Here is an 18146-nt window from a genome sequence, read left to right on the forward strand (position 1 = left end):
CACCTGAGACACCTAGTGTGTCACGGGTGTGCTGCGACGCCTGATTACAGCAGGGCAGGTTTTGTTATTTTTACCACACATTCTGGTTGGATTTGGCACGAGGGTGAGTGATGGTTCAGTAGATCAAATTTTATTAACAAGAGATTTCACAAAAATGAAATGCACTGTTAATAACTGAAAGGCCAAAAAACTGAACCAATGACTCACAGCTCATACGCTGTAAAGCCACGACAAGACACCAACCGCTTTACAGTCCATTCACACACCTTTCATACATGGCATGCACAAGACCATTCACGCCACCAGCCGCGGGCCCAGCACATTACAACACTCGCATCGACAGACAGCGCCACTCAAGGGCCCAACACTTACATACGCCCTCATGCCTGATACAACAGTCACACCAGCTGAAGGGAGTGTGTGGACTGGCGTTTGCCTGGCAGTGTGTTGCAGTAGCCAACAGCAAGTCAATATTTACACCGCCAGCCAAGCGCCACCCCACGCACACCGCCAGCCAAGCGCCACCCTACGCACACCACCAGCCAAGCGCCACCCTACACACACCGCCAGCCAAGCGCCACCCTACGCACACCGCCAGCCAAGCCTCGCCCCACTCACACCACCAGCCAAGTGCCACTCCACTCACACCGCCAGCCAAGGGCCACCCCACTCACACCTCTAGCCAAGGGCCACCCCACTCACACCTCTAGCCAAGGGCCACCCCACTCATACCGCCAACCAAGCGCCACCCCATGCACACCGCCAGCCAAGCGCCACCCCACGCACACCGCCATCACTTTTTTTTGTTTTTAAACAACAAAGAAACCACTAATTATAAATAAGTACGAAACTACAACCACTAAAGCTCTAACTGAATACATGACAGTAATGCCAACCATTAAACTGAACGTATGAAAATCTAAAACAGCAGTTTACGCTCACGGTATTTCCCAATAATTCTTCTGTGTGTGGTAGCTCCTGAAACAGCCTCCCACACACAGCCCAGGCTTTGAAGGACAATCAGGGTAGTACATCCTAGTCTCCTTCCTGATACCTCTTCGAGCACAGACTCTACATCTCTTAGCAGGAATGTTTTTTTTTTTTTTTTTTCTTTTGGGGCCGTGGGAGGAATGTGCTTAGCAAAGTGACGATCTTTCAATCTAGCCAAATCCTCCACCACTGCTTCTCTAGGAACTCTTGTCTGTTCCAGCACAACAAGGCTCGCTATGATAGACTCCTGAAATTTCACAAATGTCGTCCTTGACTCTGGAGAACTATCCTCAACATAACAAATCCATTAAAAGTTGCCTAGTGGAACAGGTGAACCGCTAATTTCTTATACCAAACATCAGACTTACGAGCAGCAGTGTAAGGTTCCAACCTCCGATCTACTCTGTCGACACCACCCATGTGCTTATTATAGTCTAAAATGCACACAAGTTTGCGCACTTCAGCAACTTGACCCGAAACAGCCACAGGTGAAGTACTCTTTTCATGGATGGTAGTTAGCATGTACACATCCCTCCCGTCTACAAATTTCAGAGCTAGGAGCTCATTATTCAGCAAGGCACTGCACTGTCCCTTAAGTTTTTTACAGACAAGCTCCCTTGGATAGCCTTTCCGATTTTAGTGGATTGTGCCACAAGCAACAGTGTCCACTCTGAACAACTGAACTCCAGTGTAGAAGTTATCTACATAAAAATGGTGACCTTTGTTAAACAGTCGTCTACAAAGTTCCCACACAATTTTCTCACTAACTCCAAAAGTGGGTGGACAACCAGGGGGGTCAATATTGGAATCCCTACCAGTGTAGACCCGGAAATTATAAACATATCCTGTACTACTTTCAGACAGCAAATACATCTTAATTCCATACCATGCCCTCTTGCTAGGAATGTACTGCCTAAAAACCAAACGACCTTTGAACAGGACCAAAGACTCATCTACAGTTATTTCTTTGCCTGGAACATAGATCTCTGAAAACCAATCTACCAAATGATCAAGGACAGGTCTAATCTTAAAAAGACGGTCCGAATCAGGGTGATCTCGTGGCACTGCTAAAGCATTATCTACAAAACGCAACATCCGAAGAAGAAGCTCATACCGGTTACGACTCATGTTTGCAGGAAATATAGCAGTTGCCATCAAGGGACTAGTAGACCAATATGAAGACAGTGATGGCTTCCTTATCAACCCTATCAAAAAAGTTAAACCCAAGAACTTTTTCAACTTTGTGGGAATCCACCAGCTAGCTCTAGAGTGCGTCCAAAGTCTGTCAGCGTTGTCCCTCAAATACTGCGCTGCATACAAATTAGTCTGCTCAACAATCTCTTCCAAAAATATATTGTCCATAAACAACCCAAAAAAGTTGACAAGCAAAAAGTTTTCCGTATTAACTCGACACCCTGGGAAACCAGTATACGCAGGCAACTGTGGCTGCTCTATGTTTGGTGCAACCCACATGTCAGGTCTTCCAATGGGAAGCCTTTCAGCCGCTGGCTGCTGCACCATTGGCACATCAGTGTCGTCCTCTAAAACAGGCATTTCATCTGCATTGAGAGTGGCTTCATCATCAGATGATTCCTCTCTGACAAAAAATTCACTTCCAGAATCTTACACTTCCTCTTCTGCCTCAGATGCAGAGTCCGTCTCATAATCATGGTCCGAAGACGACTCAAAAAGCACAATAACAGCCTGCTGAGCGGTCATCCTACGGCTAGCCATGATCCTTCCTACAACAATTAACTGGACAAATGCACCATCAACAACCAGCAGTGTGTAAGATAAGTAACAAACAAAGTGTAGTTTTATCACTAAGAGTTATAAACTCAAAAACTATACCGCTCACTTGCCTGAAAAAGCTTGACTCGCCAGCAACTACTCTGCACAGGCACAGCAATCACCAATGATATCCCACTAAAAAGAGGAAAAAAAAGCAAATTAGACATAAGACAACCCAATAATCATTGTGCATAAATCTAAGGACAATTTCACACACAATCCTGCATTCAGTACAACACCTACAAACATGTAATTCATGCATGGCATGGAGTAAATTTATTTACTTACCTAAAACATGCAACTACGCAAACTGCAGGACAACCACTGTAAAAACTGCAACAAGCCACAGATAAGGAAGCAAAAGCTTTGAACTAGAACAAAAAGTAGAAATAAACTGTTATTATCATAAATGCAACTACTTTGCCATTTGACAAACAAACCTGCCACCAACCATTTTTAAATTTTCCCTCGTGTCTAGTGTTCTCTGCTTGGGGGTAGATGGGCCTAAAAAAATAAATAGACTAAATGCCATAGAATATATTGCCCCCTTTGGGGGGTGACCCTTGCCCAAGCCCCCCCCGCTTACACACACAAAGCACGCACATGATCCCTGGTGCTTTGTGGATTCTGCCCCCTTTGGGGGCAGATGGGCCTGAAAAAAAGAAAAAGAATAGGCAGACCTGCTGCCCAATAGTGCTTTTTGCCCCTTGGGGGCGATCCTTGCCCAAAGGGACGCCCCCCAACACAAAAAAACATAAGAAAGAAAAAAAAAACACTGGCGTCTTCATGGTTTCTGCCCCCCCGGGGGCAGAAGGGCCTAAAAAAATAGGCCAATTTGCCCCCAAGGAGGGCAGAAATGGCCTAGCTTATATTGCCCCCTTTGAGGGGGCGACCCTTTCCCAAGGGGCCACTCCCCCACACAAAGCACACACATGATCCCTGGCGCTAAGTGGATTCTGCCCCTCATTGGAGGCAGATGGGCCTAAAAACAATAGGCCTATCTGCCCCCCTGGGGGGCAGAAATGGCCTAGATTATATTGCCCCCTTTGGAGGGCGACCCTTGCCCAAGGGGCCACTCCCCCACACAAAGCACACACATGATCCCTGGCACTAAGTGGATTCTGCCCCTCCTTGGGGGCAGATGGGCCTAAAAACAATAGAACTATCTGCCCCCAAGGGGGGCAGAAATGGCCTAGATTATATTGCCTCCTTTGGAGGGCGACCCTTGCCCAAGGGGCCACCCCCACACACAAAATAGGCTGATCGTCCCCCAAAGGGGGCAGAACTGCCCAGTAAGGCTTTTTGCCCCTTGGGTGCGACCCTTGCCCAAGGGGCCACCCCCCAACACAAAAAAATCAACAACAAAAAAAAAACAATCCCTGGTTTCTAGTGGCTTTCTGCCCCTCTGAGGGGCAGATCGGCCTAAAAATAAGGCAAATGGCGAAAAATAAGTTGCCCCCCAAAGAAAAGCAACCCTTGCCCAAGGGGTCGCTCTCCCACACAATAAAAACACACACACACACCAATTCCCTGGTGTATAGTGGGCATTCCTGCCGCCCGACCGCGTCACGATCGGGCAGCAGAAATGCTCAAAGAGACATCGAGGGAAAGGAAAACTCTTATCTTTCCCTCAATGCCTCTTTCAGAGGGATCCCCCGCCCGGAGGTAAAACTTACCTCCTTCCTGGTCGACATGCTGGAAGCAAATGGCTTCCACCACGTCTTTCCACTCGTTCATCATGTCAGCGCATGATCTCGCGCTGACGTCATTGGGGGGGAGAGTCGGGGTGGAAGGGGAATCCATTCCCCTTCCAACCCTGACCTGGAGGGGTGGGGGGGCGGCCCTCCAGGGGAGCGCTAGCGCTTCCCCCCCCAAGGCCTATACACGGATGTAATCGTTATGTCCGTGGCGACTGAGAGGCGCCGCCACAGACGTAACCATTACATCCGTGGCGTAGAAGGGGTTAAAACTGTGGTAGATTAACATCAGTCAAGGTCTGGAGAAAATCGCTTTCCAAGTTGGGAAGAAGGAAGTGCAGTTCTAGGGCAAGGGGTTTGGCGCTGACTTTCCCTTATGTGGAATAGTGCTGTGCACAAACTCTGCAATGAGAAGTAGCAGCACTTGAAAAAGCATGACTTCCGTCAGCATGTCTGGAAACCTGTAGCTGCCGCATCTTGAAGGACATGCTACTGAGAAGTTGAGGAGAGTAACTCTGTGGGTAGGGGGGGGGGGGGGGGAGTGTTGTGGCATAACGGCCAGGCTTGGATGTCAGCAAGGGCTCAACATCCTGTGTTTCTGCACAAATCACTTAACCACCCCTGCCTACCAAACAAGCATTTGCAATGCAATGGGTCTCACATTTGCTCGAGTTACAGCTATTAGTGTTATAAATTCCTAACTGGACTTTTCTTGCCACACAAACTGAAAATAACAAAGTAAAATAGTTGACATAAGCCAGCCTATTCAAAGCGCCACCACCGCCATAAGCGTGAGCACCAAGGAGAGACTCAAAAGGAAAAAGAAGTTCACTTGCAGTCAAAGTTATCGGCAACAGGATCCATGGCCAAGGTAGTAACTAAACTGCCCCAAGGAGGGACAAACGTAAAGCATTTACCAACGATAACAAAGGATTTTTGAAAGGCAAGCCCATGAACTAGTGATCGTGAAGGGCATGCTGTGGGCGTGGTTAAAAGCCCTGATACAAATAAACACGTTGCAAAAGCAGTCCTTGCGCGCTGCTATGCTCGACCTAAAAATGAATGTGCCTTTGTGTAACGTAACTGGTGCTAATGTAAAGTGCTCCAGTACATTCGGGTCGAGTTTGCGCTATATGAAATGGCAAAAAAATAAAAATACCACACACCATGTAAGATTGAAGCTTCCAGGAGACGGACATATTGCTGCTTTTGAGACTTTGAGATGCCAAGTATACACCACAACATACAACCAGTCATACAGGGTGGTTGGGAAGAATGTGCTTGTTTTACAGAGGATTCAATTCCCCATATTCATGCCTGATTTGAAGCACTATTCACCTGAAGTGTAAATGTGAAGACCGACGTTTTCCTTGTATATGTATGCAAGTGACTTAATATTTAGCATAAAAATGTGTTCTAATTTATTTTGTATTGATATGTAACTTCGAAAATATAATCTCAAGATACCTAACCAAGGCAGATAAAATATATTTTGTTTTGAGAAATTGCATAACTGAATTTAATTTAGGGGTTTGAAAGTCGATCTTTGCAGCCCCGCTGTCGTATAAAGTTAATGTGTTTATTCCATAATTTCTTGCCTGCCTATTTGAAACATTTTTTGACGATATGCACGTTATGGCGTTATAGCGTGTAGCTGCAATAGTCTGAGCGATGAATGCTTGGCTTTCGGCATTAGCTGATTCTGTGTGTGACCTAAGCTGATTCTGGAAATTGTCATAATGCCCTGTGATGCTTTAGAACACTGACAGGGAAGGAGTCTGTTTGCGAGGTGAGCTGTTTCCTCAGATATTACGATTTGACCGTGGCTGCCGGAGGGACCAGATCCTGTTTAGAAATGAGGTAATGTTTTTTTTTTTCTGTTTTGGTGATGGTTACCAGGTTCTACAAAAATAATATAATTTGGGCATATTTACACGGTAAAATGTACCTTTTACTAAAGGAAAATAAGGGTTTAAACGAACGTTAATAACAATATACTTGTCAAAAAGCTTTTCAAATCTGTAGATTATTTGTATTTATAGAACTATATTTTTGACAGGGGCGTAGCTAGGTCACCAAGATTAGGGGGTGCGAGTGTCGAATTTTCCGACAATAACGTTGGCATATTACTGTAAAATACTTTACATGACAAGCAGAGCGCATCAGAGTGAATTACGGGGCAGTGGAAATGAAGAGGAACACGGGTTGGTAGGGGCAGTGAGAGAAAAAAATAATATTTTGTAAAATAGCCAATATAACTAATATTTTTGAAGACTTTCAAGACAGAGTATGTGTGCGTTTGAGTCTGGTGAATTCTGGAAGACACCTCACCATGCCGGGAAGCAGCTGTATCCAACTAGTTATCACAAAATGTTTATTAGGAGGTGTAATGACCCCCCTCGAAGCTACGCCCCATATTTTCGAAATAGAACTAAAAACCATGTAAGAATAAAAAGTTGTTTTGCGGTATTACAAAAAACATGCATATGCTGTATGGGTGTGATTTTAAGAAACGCCTCTAAATGATTTCTATTTGATTTGCTTCAGTATATTTCATATTAATCAGAAAAGTATTTTTTTGCAGAAATAGTGTCCCTGCCCTTCTCTAGTACCATGGTCACCAGATAACATACTTTGGGGGTAATTTTGACCCTGGCGGTACATGACCACCAGGGCTAAAATGACGGAAGCACCGCCAACAGGCTGGCGGTGTTTCCTGGCTCATTACGACCGCTGCGGAAGCGCCGTGGTCGCACCGCCGGTGCTGGCGGTATTCCGCCTCGCTGCCCAGGAGATTACAAGTGCCTGACCGCCAGCCTTTTTCTGGCGGTTTGAACCGCCAGGAAAAGGCTGGCGGTACGGGGAGACTTGGGGCCCCTGGGGGCCCCTGCACTGCCCATGCCACTGGCATGGTCAGTACAGGGGCCCCCTGACAGGGCCCCATGCGGCTTTTCATTGTCTGCTGCGCAGACAGTGAAAAGCGCGACGGGTGCAACTGCACCTGTCGCACGGCCGCAACACCGCTGGTTCCATTTGGAGCCGGCTCCTGTGTTGCGGCCCACATCCCCACTGGGCCGGCAGGCGGAAACCTGGTTTCCGCCCGCCGGCCCAGCAGGGATGTCAAAATGGGCACCGCGTGAGTGCGGCCGCATTGCGGCGGTTACAACGCCGCCCGCCAATATGAGGCCCTTTGTGATAACGTTTTCCGTAATGACTGGGCTTTAATATTTGCTCACAGCTCAAAACCTTAAGCTGTTACTACTTTTGTTCATTACAAAAGTGTAAAAATTTTTGTGAATCTGATTTGTGCAGCGTCCTTTACAAAGTGAATTCACTTGAGATGCTTACCGCTTCTTATACTATGGTTTAAGATTAAAGCGGAAACATTAGGTGAAGGACCTTGCTTGCTCGGCTCGGCGGCAGGGCATTCCAAGGGCCAATTATAAATGGGCTAAAATGGCCCTCTACACTACCACTTCTCACCCCCTGAGTTACTGATAGCAGAGGCATCGGTAAGTCGGGGTCAAATTTTTTGCCCATGAGTGTCCACAAAGAAATGGGCTTTTCCTTATATCGGGAATACCCTGAACAGTTCATGAGGTTATTACAATTGTTGGCTGGAGAGGGAGCACTGACTGCGCCAACGCTCCCATGTTAATAAAATAATATATTCAGTAACTACGATGGAGTTTATCATCAAATTTTTACACTGGCGACGACCTCCTGCCGTTGTGACTGTCCTTGGCGCTGAGGCAGTCAGTGTGAGGACCCACATCACAAAGAAAGAAACCTTATGAAGAAACTCCGCCGATAACAAGGCAAGCGATAAATACACATATATATGGGCTACAATATTCGTATAAACTTTCATGCGCAAACAAATTATTTTGGTTATCACTGGCACGAGCAGATTATGGACGGCGCATAGACTTGCTTACACGAGCCATAAACAGTTCCTTGATGCCAGTGTTGCCAGATTTTAAAAGCCTTCTATAGCCCAAAGCTGTTGAACGACCAGCCCAAAGTAAGCCCAAATGAACCGGTCCCAGCCCAAAAAGTAGCACAAACTTTTAACACTGAACTAATGCAATCGTAGGCTGGAGCAAACATTTTAAAGCATAAATCAAATTTCTATTGTAAGCAAATATGTGAAACTCACAGTGCCTAGATTATTCATTGCATTACACACTAAAAATGGAAATAAACATGGAAAAATGGTCACTCACTTGTTATGATGAGCAGCAAATTGGAACAAGTAGTAAATCTGGACTTGGTGAGAGACGCAAATCTTTGATTATGTGCACAGCAGTCCTTCTTTGAAAAACCTTTTGAAATTGAAGCCTGTAGCAGCTACTTTATTTTCTTTTGTTTGGAGATAGAAAGATGAACATCGCTTTGATCAAGTTCACAGCAGTCCTTTTGACACCAGTTTTGGCATTGGAGCTCTTTGTAGCAGGCAGATCATTTTCCTTTGGTTGCAGACAGAAAGAAAGGGCAGTAGCCACTTCCTAGGCCGCAAGATGCTTGTTTCAGAGTGCGAGGCATGCACCGGTAAGTAAACATGGCTGGTAAAGTGAAACTGCGAATGGTTCATTCACTCACATACGGTTTGATCCTTTCTAGGATTCACAGCTTTTGGCTGAACATCGCTTTCATCAACTTCACAGCAGTCCTTTTGACACCAGTTTTGGCATTGGAGCCCTTTGTAGCAGGCAGATCATTTTCCTTTGGTTGCAGACATTAGCCCCGTCATTAACCTATGATAATCAACACCCCCCAAATGGATTCAAAGCACGACATTTGTTCTTTTCACTGCCTTTCAGATGCACACGGTAGATAAAGGTGAAATGCAAGTAGCCATCTAACATTCCCAGTGTGTATCTGCAGTCTGCTCTACTACTGTTCTAATTTCTGGACTTTTCATTAAATGGGCAGAAGACCAACATTTCACTCATTTCCTGCCTCCTTCAGACGTACTCAGTTTATACCCCTACACTTGTTTTAGCAGGCTGCCTCTACCCTGGACAGTGGAGGTCAACAGGGCCCTGCAGAAAAATACATCCTTGTGTGAGGTGAAAAAGGCTGTTTGTGTGAGGCGATAGACACCCTTCTCCAAATTGCTACCAGAGCCCAGAACAGTGACCCAAACTCCGTGAACTTGAACTTAAATTATTGGTAAAGGCTAGTGTTTTGTGTCAAATGCAAGCAATGGCTACGCTAAGCAGAGCATGACTACAAGTGGTGTCGATAATTTAGGCACTAAGATCACGAACAGAACCATGCAGTGAGGCTGAGCACTGGCCATGTGCCCCCATTTTGCTTAGCTCAGCCAATGAGACCACATTTGTGCTTGCACTGCCTGCAACTGGAGTGAAATAAATGAATAAATCAGCTGCGCACACAGCTCAAAATGCATTTAAAAAAGTATGGGAACAGTGATGCTTTATGCAATGGGGCGGGGTTAAACGTGTGGCTACAAAAAAAACAAAATATTCTCTTTCAGGTAGCCACATACATAACTCATGCCTTAAAATAAAAAATAAAGTTCAGTTAATCACTGTATAATATGAAACATCTATTAGTTAATGCACTGAAAGGTCTGTGTATAACCAAAAAGCCACAGAATGAAATCTTCACTGCTGCAATGGAGAAATGTGTGTTGTGCAAATGTAAGTCATTAGGTTAAACTTGCATTACTGGCAGTATAAGATAGACTGCTACCAAACGTGCAAAAAGGTTTCAGATAAAATGGTTTAAGTAATACCCAAACTGAATGATTTATTTTTATTTAACTGCCCTGCAAAGCATGCACTGCGCAGCTGGTAACCCCCTTGCATTACGAGTTGAAAACAATAACTCTTTGTCATCACCAACCTTCATGTGATTCCATCCAGTGCTTAATTTGTGCTTGTTGTTTCCGGTGCAGAGCATCAGCACTTATTTTTGAAGGATGGCACTCTTTTTTCCTGCCTCAAGCATTTACTGCGAGCAAAAGACACATATGGGAAAGACGGAGGAATGCAAAAATTAAAAAGAGCGTCAGAAAAGGAGAGAGCATAAAGCTGCAGGAGTGAGGTGAAATGGCTTAAAATGGACTAAAAAGGCCCAACATGGCTTCAGGATTACGCTGCCCTAATATTCTGTGTTTGCACATTTAATTGCAGCAGCCGCATGTTTAAGAGGAGAGCTTTGGACACCGGCACGTTTCTATTTAAAAATTAAGCACTGGCTATGCCACTCATTCTTATTCAGTCCTGCCATGCTTTAGATCCTATGCACTCTCAATCCACAATTAGCCCCTGAATATTAAAAATAAGGAATACATCTACTCACAACAAGTCACAAAGGCAGAAATTGAAGGACACTTACCTTGTCTTCCGCAGCTGTGCACCAACTGGCCGCACGTCAGTGTAGTAGGTAGCACCTACACAACAGGAAGGTGCTGGGGGGTGTCTTCCCCTCTCCCGGGCCACAATCTCGCACTCTGGAGCTGGCTTTAATTCGGGGTCCACTCCAAGAGCACAACAGGAGAGACTTTTCCGGGGGGGGCACCACCACCACACCTGCGCAGGCTGAGGCTTGCAGCGGGGCCCAAGAGAAGAGCCATACAGACACCACCACGTGCGCAGCAGCCAGTGAGTAACAGACGGTGCACAGTGCGCTGCGCACTCGCTGACGGCTGACTGACTGTGATGCTCGTACGCACGCAGGCATTTTTAATAATGACGTGGGGGCAGGCCAATAATTTTTGGCTGGGCCGTCAATTGGTAGCGCTTTCGCGCGCTACTAGATTGACGGCCCAATCCCCCCATCATGATGATCACACTCAGTTTGTGCCACTCTGTGTGGCTCAGAGGCTCTGTGTGCGCGGCGCAGCGCGCAGTCGCAGACTAGAGGCAGCAGCCCACGCTGCCGCACAGGCAGGCAGGCTCAGCCTCAGCCTCAGTGATGATGTCACTGGGGTGGGGCGGGCGCTGGGCGGGCCTGGGGCAGTGCATGTCCGCTGCTGCTGTGGTGGCGCCCCGCAAACATTTTTCTGCACAGTGGGCTAATAATAACCCCTACAATTAGCCTCCCGCAATTGTTTTTTTTTTCCCTCACAAATGGGAAAAATATCGCCCATTTGTGACCAATCTGGCAATACTGCTTGATGCCAGGAATTATGGAAGCAAACAAGCCCTACCTCCTGCAAAAACCCACGTATAGTGACTTTGTGGCCATCTTAAGTGGTTGGGAAGGATTATATGGAATTATACATAAAGCATGATAGTTGCACACGCACAGTAACAAGGAAAGCCTTTCAATCAGTGATAACACGGTGATATGCACACCATAAGGAGAAGTGCCTATTATTTGCTGACAACACAGTGATAGGCACACCACAAGAGAAATGCCTGCACCTCAGTGACAACACAGTGATAGGCACACGAAAAGGAGATAAAGCAAAAACAACAGACCGACACTAACAGTAATACATTAGTATTGAGGTCATGGAAGGAGCTATAATTCCCCCACCAGTATATTTGGACCAACCTGGAACCCAGCAAATTTAATGGATAGAAATGTTTGAAAGTTATTTAGAAGCTTTAGATGAGAGGGAATTTCGCCCAGCTAGGAAAAAAGCATTGGTGTTTAGTACATTAGGTACAGAAGGGCAGCATGTCTTTAAATACTTACAAGTAGTGATGGGTGACGACGGTCAACCAGCAGCAGATGTTTATCTTGAAGCTGAGGCAAGACTGGAGAAACATTTTGTTAAAGATAGTAATGTAGTGATGTGTTGATATAAATTTTACACTCAACCGCAGAAAAGTGATGAGACTAGAGACCAATTTGAGACGAGATTACGAGAATTATTGCTACAATGTCAGTTTGCAAGTATAACGGATGAGATTATATGAGACCAGTTGATTGTTCAATGCAATAAACAAAAAGATGCAAGAGAGACTATGAGCTGCGAAGAATCAGTCATTACAAGATGCGATAGAGATAACTAAAGTGGTAGAACAATCAGAGCAATGTATGGCGGCGATGGATCGGAAAGTGGGTGACAGTAAAGTGTCATATGTGGATCAAGACAGAAAACAATCAGTGCGACCAAAAGTTGTTACAAGCACAAACAAGCATTTGCAATGCACTAGGGTCTCGGATTTCTCAGAGTTACAGCTATTAGCAGTTTTAAACTCCCAACCGGATTTTTCTTTCCACATTAAAAGAAAAACCAGCGTGATTGCGCTGCTACAGTTCACTTGTAATGAAACCTATCGGCAAAAGTGCAATTAACTATGTAACAGGGTCAATGCTATGCAAAGCGCTCGACTTCTGCCAAGTGAGATCGCACTGCAAACAAAAGATAAAAAGTAGTCCATAAACCTGACTGGAAACAGTGAGCCTCGCATGTTTTCAGTACTTGGTCGCTACGCATCTCCTGCAGCCTCGGATATCTGCCCACTGGGAATGTTGTCCATGTCGGCTGTAGTGGTACTGTCTGTGCACGTTGCGGGGCTGGTGGTTGCGGCGGTGTCTGTGGCGGAGATGCTGCCGGTTGTGCATGTGTCAGCACCTGTGGAGGGAGACAGAAGGACATCTCCTGCAGCCTCGGACGGCTGCCCACTGGGATTGATGCTGAGGACTTTTGCTGAGGCAGCAGACGTGCAGGTGGCCGTGCAGGTGGCGGTGGTTGCGGCGGTGTCCACCGCCATACAGGTTGCTGTTCTGTTTCCCAGAAGGGGTGACACCAGTCCCTCAGCTGGAGGCTCCATGCCCTGTGCTGACTTTCATTTAGCCTTGTGTCCCTTCCCCACCTTGGAAGTCGCTGCTGGGACCTTGGCACTGTCCCCTTGCTGGGTGGTTGGTGCGGCTTTTCCCTATGGCATGTGGGCCCCTTCTTCACCTTGGCAGGTGGCGGAATGGGCTGATCCTTGGCCTCGCTAGATGGCACACTGGCAGACCTGATGGGTGCCGCCCGCGATGTTACAGGACTTGCAGGAGGATTTGGTGGAGTGCTGGAGGATTTGGTGGCTGAGGTACTGGGTTGGGATCTGGACATCCTGGCCCTAGGGGAAGGACGGGGGGGGAGGTGTAGGGAAGAGGTCAGTGTTAGCCAGGAAAAGTTTTTTGACACACTGGGACAAGAAGATGGAGAGAGTTTTGGAGTGGAGGAAGAGATAGTGATTGCAGGAAGTGTACGTCTGCTGAGTTTGGGTGAAGGTGCATGGACTGGAGGCTGTTGTGGGGTGGATGGCCGTTGAGTGGATGTGTGCCTGCGTTTGTGTACTTTGGGAGGAGGGCTCACAGACACACTGTGAGAGGACCCAGGGGACGTGTGCATGGTAGTTGGGTTGGTGATTGCACGTCAGCGGTGTGTGGTGATGGGCGTGCTGGTGATGGAGATAGTGGCTGAGGATGCAGTGCATGCAGGTGTGAGTGGAGGCGAGACAGGGAGGAGGAGGACGTTGAGGAGGGGGACGCAGTGGATGTTGGTGTGTCTGCATGGGAATGGTGCTTGTGTGAGTGCCTGTGGGATGTGTGGTGCTTATGTTTGCCATGTCCACTCTTGTGTTGATGAGTGTGCATGCTGGTCTGATGGTGTGCTTGGGATAGGCTGAGGTAGAGGGGATTGGGTCTGGTTAGTGGAAGTTGGATGGGGGAGGCTGGAGTCAGGGACAATGGCTGCCATCAGTGCAGAGGCCAGAGCCTGAAATGCTCTCTGTTGGGTTAATCACGCCAGAATGAAAGCCCTCCAGGTATGCATTTGTTTGCTGCATATGCCTCTCGACACCATGGATGACATTCAAAATGGTTGATTGCCCAACAGTGATGGATCTCAGGAGGTCAATAGCCTCCTCACTGAGGGCAGAAGGACTGACTGGGGCAGGGCCTGAGGTGCCTGGGGTGAAGGAGATGCCCACCCTCCTGGGTGAGAGGGCTCGGGAAACACGCTGAGGGGCTGCTGGGAGGGCGGTGCTGGTGGGGGGGGGGTGGCGGCTGTACCCGTTGATTCGGTGGGCACAGAGGTGCCCACCACCGCAAGGGAGCTCCCATCAGAGGAGGTGTTGCTGTCGCTGGTGTCTCCTCCTGTCCCCATCGTGGAGCTCCCCTCGCCCTCCATCCCACTGGTGCCTTCAGACTCCGTAAATTCACCCTCCAGGGCCCTGTGGGTTGTAACTCCCTCCTGCTCTGGTGCCAATACTCCTCCGCCAGATGATGCTAATGCACACAAGGACAGGGTGACAAAACCAAAAAGGGAGGGAAGACAGAAGAGACACAACACACTGGGAGCAGCCAGATGCACTAGCCCATGCACTAACAGTTCAGGGGAAAAGCACATGCCCGGGGGGACTCTGCTTAGACCCATTTGATGCACAGCTGGAACCCACAGGAGCCTGACTAGGTGTAGAGGGCCACTACCACTTTTGGGGTTGGAGTGGCACTGAGCCTGCAAAACAATGGATCTACCTTGGCACGTCTGCCCTGGCCTAGGGGACCCTACAGCCCACTTCCCCCACCCAGAAACCTCCTAAAGCGTGCAGAGTCAGCTGAATGAGACTGTACTCACCCCCTTGTGGCTGCTGTGATGCCCTCAAGCGTCCATCCAACTCAGGATATGCCACCGCCAGGATCCGGTACATCAGAGGGGTCATGGTGCGACGGGCACCCCTTCCACATTAGGAGGCCATCCCCAGCTGGGCCTCCACCATCTTCTTGGTCCAGCGGCGCAGGTCCTCCCATCTTTTGCAGCAGTGGGTGCTCCGTCTATGGTAGACCCCCAGGGTCCGCACTTCCTTGGCAATGGCACGCCAAATCCCCTTCTTCTGGTGGGCGCTGGCCTAGAGGAATAGTGAAGTAAGAATGGATGTTACTCCCCATTCCGGTCCTTCTTACTCATTGGCCACAAACCTCCCACCCTGCCCCAGAAAACATATACTCACCATCCTCACATGCTGGCCTCTGCCCCCCTCCGGTCTCTTCCATCCATGACAATCCATACATTCATGTGCCATACATTCATGTGCCATACATCATGCTCACAGTGTACTCACCGGTTTGTCTGGAGGACCGCAGAGTAGCGTGTACTGGGCGAGGACCTCATCCACCAGTTTCTCCAATTCCTCCGCAATGAAGGCAGGGGCCCTTTCCCCAGACACTGTAGCCATTGTCGCTTCCAGACTCAGGTCACAGCAGCAATTGCAGTGTAGGTCCTCTCCTGTTGAAGGTCAGGTATCAAGTGAGTGAACAGATAGAAAATGGCGGTCACGTCTGCGGCGGTGCGTACCGTCACCGCCAGCGTACATAGTTATTGGCTCCTGCAACCCATAGGGCCCAATGATAATGCTGAATTGATCCACGGTCTTCGACCGCCTACCGTGACACTGCACAACGCCAGTGCAGTTACCTCATTTCCCCTTGTCCCTCCTCACAGGTCAGGCAGCAGCCATTTCGGGGGGGCACATGGCAGGGCAACTATCTGTGTCACAGCACTTTTGGCCAGGAATACGGACAGACAGCTCCACACACCGATTACATCACGATTGTTCTAAACAGCCTTGTGAAAGCTATGTGGTGTATGACCCTTCTCTTCCATAAGGCACTTCCGCTGGGGCAGGTGTTGAGATGGCATCATACTCCGGTATACAAACCCCTGGTGGACCTGTCGACAATGAAAGACAGACACATCATTATCACCTACAGACTTGATCGTGCCATAAGCCATGAACTATGTGCCCAGTTGGAGCCAGACCTGATGTCAGCTATCCGCCACCCCACAGGAATCCCCCCCCTCTAGTGTAGGTCATGTCAGTACTCCATTTCCTGGCCAGTGGTTCTTTTCAAACAACAGTGGCCATGGCATCAGGGACGTCACAGACAATGTTCTCTAACGTGTTGTCCATAGAGTTGTCTGCCCTGCTGAAACACATGCGCAGCTACATCGTTTTCCCTCAGGTGGAGGATTTGCCCACAGTGAAAGGTGACTTCTATGCCCTGGGACATATCCCCAACATCATTGGTGCCATTGATGGTACACATGTGGCATTTGTCCCCCCTCCGCAGGAATTAACAGGTGTACAGAAACTGCAAAAGCTACCATTCTATGAATGTGCAGATGGTGTGTTTGGCAGACCAGTACATCTCCCATGTGAATGGCAAGTATACTGGCTCAGTGCATGACGCTTACATTTTGAGGAATATCAGCATCCCTTATGTGATGGGCCAACTCCAGAGGCACCGTGTGTGGCTGTTAGGTAAGCCCAAGGTCCCAACACAGTTGACATAGGTGTCTGGGTATGTGAGAGTCCCTAAGAGTTGGAGGATGTCTAACAGTTGTCCCTCGATATTTACAGGTGACTCTGGTTACCCCAACCTGTCATGGCTACTGACCCCAGTGAGGAATCCCAGGACAAGGGCAGAGGAACGCTACAATGAGGCACATGTGCGAACTAGGAGGATAATAGAGCGCACCTTCAGCCTCCTGAAGGCCAGATTCCGGATGCCTTTTCTGCGGGAGGATGGGCCTGATGTTGGTCTTGTGGCAGCTGCAGAGCCTGTGGACAGTGAGGAAGAGGAGGCAGAAGAAGAAGATATAGACAGCCGAAATAACATCATCATGCAATACTTCCAGTGAGACCCAGATAAGAGACTGGCACTGCTCCTCTCGTATCATACTACTGCAGGACATTGCATAGATCTGCCTTTTTACCTCTGTGTATGGACCCTGACATGTCACTTTGCCTTTCCATTTCACAGATATGGGTCACACTTTCTGCCTTCTGCTATGTTTACTGCTGCCCAACAACTGTCTAACATTGGTATGTGAACATGAACACTGACATTGCTATATTTCTGAGAGGTTGCAATTACACATTTGTGAACGTACAGACTGACTCCAGATTGATTGGTGATTCAAGGGTGTTTATTTCTGTGCAAATAAGTGGAGGGGGTGTGCAATGGGCTGGGGTGATGGTGGAGGAATGTCCATGGTAGAGTCTAGTCTCTTGGTCTCACAGGTGCATTGTCCAAGGGGGCATAGGAAGTGGAGTAATGGCAGTTTAAAGTTGTCAGGGTGACAAAGTGGGACAAAAGGGTGACAATCAGGAGAGTGTTATTTTTCTGGCGGGGGTCTTGGCAATCTTCTCTGTCTTGTTCCTGGATCTCAGGGACTGTTTGCGGGGTGGTTCTCCTTCTGCAGGGGGTGGGGTGCTGGTGGCCTGTTGGTCCTGTGGCAGGACCTCCTGTCCACTAGCACCGGCAGAGGTGGAGGGCTGTTCATCGTTCAGGCTAGTATCAGGGGCCCGTTTGTGTGCCACTGTGTCCCTCATGGTGTTGTCCAGGTCTGCCAGCACCCCTGCAATGGTGACCAGGGTGGTGTTGATGGACTTGATTTCCACCCTGATCCCCAGGTAGTGTTCCTCCTGCAGCCGCTGGGTCTCCTGAAACTTGGCCAGTACTGTGCCCATGGTCTCCTGGGAATGATGGTATGCTCCCATGATGTTGGAGAGTGGCTCGTGGAGAGTGAGTTCCCTGGGCCTGTCCTCCCCCTATCGCACAGCAGTCCTCGCAGTTTCCCTGTTATCCTGTACCTCTGTCCTCTGAACCGTGTGCCCACTGCCACTGACCCCAGGTCCCTGATTGTCTTGGGTTGGTGGGTTTGCCTGGGGTCCCTGTAGTGGT

The 18146-nt window shown here is 48.2% G+C and overlaps 1 protein-coding gene across 5 annotated transcripts in view; it reads left to right on the plus strand.

Annotated features, from left to right (window-relative positions):
• SYTL4 (synaptotagmin like 4) overlaps positions 1-18146 on the plus strand; it is a 585230-nt gene that overhangs the window by 198421 nt on the left and 368663 nt on the right. Inside the window, exon 1 of one of the 5 annotated variants that reach the window (XM_069212763.1) lies at positions 6250-6338. The exons of the other annotated variants lie outside the window; for them this stretch is intronic. The gene's annotated coding sequence lies outside the window, so the exon portion shown is untranslated. Of the gene's footprint in view, positions 1-6249; positions 6339-18146 lie in introns of those variants that run through there. 5 annotated transcript variants of the gene reach the window in all.

This window comes from Pleurodeles waltl, chromosome 2_1 (genome assembly GCF_031143425.1).
Source record: "Pleurodeles waltl isolate 20211129_DDA chromosome 2_1, aPleWal1.hap1.20221129, whole genome shotgun sequence".
Taxonomy (NCBI): domain Eukaryota; kingdom Metazoa; phylum Chordata; class Amphibia; order Caudata; family Salamandridae; genus Pleurodeles; species Pleurodeles waltl.